Raw genomic sequence first — 5334 nt, 5'->3', positions numbered from 1 at the left:
GAGCAGAAATGGGCTTGAAGTTTAAGGTACTAAATCAGATACAAGATTGCAGCAGCAACGTAGCCGCTTAGCTTGGACTCTGCCTTGGGTAATTACACAGGCTCAAATGCCTCATCAGCCCCAGCACTGCTCCTGCCACAGGAGCCGGGAGGTGAGCGTGGTTGGTCACACGGGCTCCTGTGGATCACGCGGGTATTTGTAAGGCAGGAGCCCAGCATGGGGATCTGGACTCCTGAGCTGTGCTGCGGTGTGGGAAGGGATGCGCCTTGGGAAGTTGGAGCAGGGCTTGCAGAGCTCAGGGGGGAGCAGATGCACGAAGGGTGGTGTGAAGCCATAGCGCAGGCAGCGTGCTTGGGTGTTGCACAGCAGCACCTGCTGCAAACAGCCCCGGAGCGCCTGCTCCTCAAAAGCCAGTCAGGAAACCAATTGCAGAAGGATCTTGATTTGCCTGAAAGAAGCAACAAAATTGACTGATGGCTGAGCAAGATCAGGGATGTTTCTGCTCACTGTTCGCTGAGGAAATGCTCTAAAGTGGGGACTCTGCAACCAAAGGAATTTGCTGGTGACTGCCAGAGCTGTGCTACTCTCAGTGACAGCGCGTGTGAACGGAGAGAGGTGACACTTGGTCCCTTTTTCCCTGCGGCCTCTAAGGTACAGTAACTTCTGCTGAAGAGCAGTGGCAGAAGGGGCTTGGCAGTGCTGTGCTGGAAGATTGCAGAGAGCAACAGGGGCAACTTCTCTTCTGCAAAGAGGAGGACATTTGTACATAGCTTCAGTTCTGCCTTCTCTGATTTGCACCCCCAGCAACAGTTTTCAGCTTTCTTCTGCCTCTGTGCAATAACAGGCACAGGGAACAGGAGGTTTTTCTGTAGAGGAGGTTGCACTGTCAAGTTTCTACATCCTCCCTTGCCACGGATGCATCATCCTTCCACAGGGTTTGGCACCTACGGCATCAGAAAGAGCATTTTCTGCAGCTCAGCAATTCCTGGCTACCACAATGCGGGAGTCTTCCTGCAGAAACATGAAGTGCCCAGCAGCAGCTGCTGACATGCATTTGAGTCTGCTTTGCTCCCGTTCAGGCAGCAACCGGAGCAACCCTTCTGGCTCAATGGTCGGCCTGGCTGTTGTCTCAGCAGACAAACGTGCAAAGTGAGGCACAGTGTTGTGGAAGCTTCACTTTTCCAGAGCTCTGCACTACTGTGACTGGCTAAGTAGAAGCTGATGGCCTTTAGAAACCTAAATAGAAGTCACAGAGCAACCTCAGCCCCTGTTTTGGCACTTTCTGGGCTGGGCAGGTAGGAATAACAGCTCTCATCCGTTCTGATGCACGCTCCATCATGTGCTCTAAAGATGATGAAGACAGGGTGCTGCAGATTACTGTACTTGCTTTACCAATATGTGACTCCCACTGTCCACCCTCCCCCCCATGCTCCTCTGCCTGTACTGACCCACAACCCCTTGCTCTACGTGTGAGTTAGAAAACATTTTAGTTAGCATTTGTTAGGTTCTAGAAAGGCATCTTTTACTACATGGATGCCAGAGAAGGCATTTACTGCACAGTAGAGGTTATTTAGGACAACTCATCACCTCAGAGAGGAGAAGGTTGAGGGCGAATAAACTTGCAGAGGTTATGAAAACATAAAGGTGGTGATAAGATGAACTCAGAACTGTTCTTCACCAAATCCCACAATACTAGAAGCAGGGGGCATTTAATGAATCTAAAAGGAGATCAACATAAAGCAGACAAAGCAGTTTACATAGTGGGGAGTGAACTTGCAGTTGCATGGGGATGGTGGAAGCAGGCAGTATCCACAGGGTCAAAAAGATATAGACAAATTCATGGACCAGAGGTCCATAAACAGATGCTAAAGGAACCAGGCAGGGATGTCCCCACTAACATCCCCAGTCCAACAGGCTGGATGGAAGGGGAATGGGCCACAGACAATGTCTTGGTTCACATGTTCTGCCTAAATAGCATCTCTTACTTTCCCTGCTGGAGACAGAGTGCTGGCTGGATGCACCATGTTCTTCAGCTACCTTGAAGTTGAAGGTGGAAGGGTGTAGAGAAGACAGAGCCGATCTCAGCAGTGCACAGGGATAGGAATGGAACAAAGGACACAAACTGGGATGTGGGAAATCCTCATTAAAAGGAAAATGTTTTTCACATGAGGGTGGTCCAACACTGGACCAGGGGGCTCAGAGATGATAGGGGATCTCTGACCTTGGAGATACTCTGAACTCAACTGGACAAGGTCCTCAGTGACCTGATCTGAGCTGGATCTCCTTTGAGCAGGGGGATAGATTAGAAACCACCAGATTTCCCCTCCAAGCCTCAATTATTCTACAATTCTGCGATTTCTCATCTTCTTACATGCTCTTCTTGCATAACTGCAAATACCAGCTTTACAAAAATGACCAAGAGTGAATGTGCCAGTCCTGCCAAGTGGAGCTCTGGCTCTCCTCCTGCTCAGCCAACGCACTGCATCCTGACACCGACACAGACCATGCTGCCTCAAAAGGCACCGGAGCAGTGAGAGCCTGGGACAGTTTCACTCATTCCTCTCCAGTCCTTCAGCTCCTCCTAACGAGTCCAGTTCTCCTTTCTCTATAGCGACCAGCAGAAGGAAATGTTTCTCCTGCCCACACATTGCTGAGTGCAGGAGGTCCCAGCTGAAGAGGACAGTCATGAAGCAAAGGCCACAGGCCCTATAGTCTAGTTGTAGCATGCAAGATGCATGACACAAAGTAACATGTTTGTAGTGCTTTGACTTAATTGTTTTAAGATCACACATACTAATTTAGATAATAACATAATCAGCAGGGAGAAGGATCCTGGTCAGACTGGGGAGAGGGGGAAATAAACCCTCTTCCTATCCCTGGTCATATAAAATTCATTTAATATTCAAATTAAAAGCTAGAGGTGTTGCAACAAGTCTTACTTTGATGCAATTTGTCAGTGAAATTAACCTGAGATGGAGTTTTTCTTGGCAAGATCCACATCGCATAAAACCCTGCTTAGTGGCCAACACTATGCTGCCTTTTCCTGGCCTGTGATCCATGACTGCTGCCAGCCAAAGCTGTGCTGAGCTGAGCAGGTTGTTCCAGGGCTGCTTGTTGGCATGGTACTTGCCCTTATTTTGTTATTTATACTGGAACTTCTCAAAAAACAAATAAAACCCAACCAAATGAAAGGGACCTTTGGCCAATTCTTAATGTTTTTGAGTGGGAGCTGTCTGGTCTTGAAAATTTACGCTTAATATCTGCATTTCAGCATCTTTTCCTGGGTAGTTCTTGGAGAACTTCACTCTCACTGTCTGTGGGAATTATGAACAGCTGCTTTCCGAGCAGAACATTTTGACCCCATCTGCTTTTTCTTCCAACACTAGCCTACGACTGTTCCCATCTCCAGCTATGAACAGCTGCAGATGGTTTTTAAGGTTTATATTGTTTGTCACCTAGCAGGAAATGCCAACTCTTCTTCAAGTACAACCCTTTGATACAGCTCATCCCAAAAAGACAGTGATGTGGGTGTGCTGGCCACTGTGAATAGGGCCATGTCCTGCTATGACCCAGTTTAGGTGCTGGCGGTTCATTCGGCTGAGCTTCAGCAGAACCACACACGGAGCACATTTGGTTAGCATTAGCCGCTTCTGCAGCTGACTTCCTGGGGATGACATTGGAGGCCTTCGCAAGAGAGCAGGACTGGTCCAGGAAGGGAAAGGGGAGCTCTTGACAGTTCCAGGTTCCCTGCCAGAGCCGCACGGTCACCTGGAAACTCTCCCTCCATGTACCTCTTTCTCTGCCAGCAACAGAGGGGTACTGGGTAAGACAGATCTATGTATGAAATCAGTGAGTGCTTCCAGGTGTACTGCACACCGCCCCAAGCAGGGCTTTTTGCTCTTGGTTCCTCACACACTTCTAGCTGGAGATGTGCCAGGAAAACATGAAAAGCTATTTAAAATCTAGAAAACCAGGTGTGGATTTTGCTAGGGGACCAGGCAGTAGGGAGTGAGTTCAGACTCATCGGAGGCTGCCAGGGGCAGGACCCCTGCAGTTTTTGTGGAAATCAAGAGGTTCTGGAGGGGGAAACCAGGAGGGCATTTTGTAGCCACACCACTGGCAAACAAATTAATACTGTGCTCTGTTCACTCCATATTGCCATGGTGGACAAAGGACTTATTGTTTTTTGCAACTGCAAACTCTCTATTATAACAGTACTACCACAAACTCATTTCCTCAGCCCTGTTGCCACACTATTCTCAAGCAGATTGTGCAGCAAATCCATCCCCAGTTAGCAAGTTCTCCCAGGCCTGATAGATCTTTGTGCTGTGGACCACAACGGATGGAGTGCTTGCCCATTAGTACCATACACTGAAATCTGAAAGCTGTAGGGCAAGGACAGCTGAAGATGGCTGCCTGGTCTAACAAGGATTTTGTACAGTCAGCAGAGGCATGCCCTCAATGCAGTGGTTAAACAAATGTCTTGGGGGCAAAGAACAGAAGCTCAACTCCCACTGGCTCAGGAAATACTTTATTCTTTATATTTTCATTAAAAAATACACATAGGAAATGAAACCACAGAACACTCGTGTGATAGGAACAAACGCAGAAGTTCAGAGGGTTGGCTGAAAGTGCATAAGTCATGCTACCACGTCCCTGATCCCACCTTGTCCCCCAAGCAAAGGAGTCAACAGTATGCTCAAAGAGCAGCACTACATGGAGCCCAGGCACCGAGGGGCCCAGCTGACGGCGGAAGAGAGCCGGTGCTCCCAGAAACACAGCAAGGCAGGAGGCACGCTGAGGAGAGAGTGCTCTAGGGAGCCAGCAATGAAGCTCGCACTTGGGGTTCACGGGGTGCGCAAAGGACAGCTAGTGTAAGAAGATGTGGAGTTAAGAGGCAGGGGAATAAACAGCTGAGAATAAAGGGGCAAAAAGGAATCCTGGATGTCACTTCAGAAAGGCCCTGGCAGCAGAAAAATCCTGGATAAAAGGAAAATCAACAGAATGATCTGGACTGAAAGGCTGATGTGGGTGCACTGGATGGAGATCTGTCCAGGAAAGAACTCCAGTCGCTCACTAGCAAGTTGTATGCTGATAGTAGCAATTGCATCCCTACATTCAGGGCCTCAGCCTCTGTAAGCTGACTTCCCCGCAGGGGTGGGAGCAAAGGCACTGCTGAATCACAGCAAGGTTCCCACTGCCAGAAAATGCAGCGCTTTCCAGGTGGGTCAGTCAAGCTTTTCAAGGAAAATGTGATGTGTTAAACCTTGCTGAGCCCCTTGGTTACAGTGCAAATGCTGCACACCTGCTTCCATGCCAGGCAATCTCTTTTCC

The sequence above is a fragment of the Apteryx mantelli genome, chromosome 25 (genome assembly GCF_036417845.1).
Source record: "Apteryx mantelli isolate bAptMan1 chromosome 25, bAptMan1.hap1, whole genome shotgun sequence".
Classification (NCBI taxonomy): Eukaryota; Metazoa; Chordata; class Aves; order Apterygiformes; family Apterygidae; genus Apteryx; species Apteryx mantelli.
Note: the sequence above shows the minus strand (reverse complement) of the source record.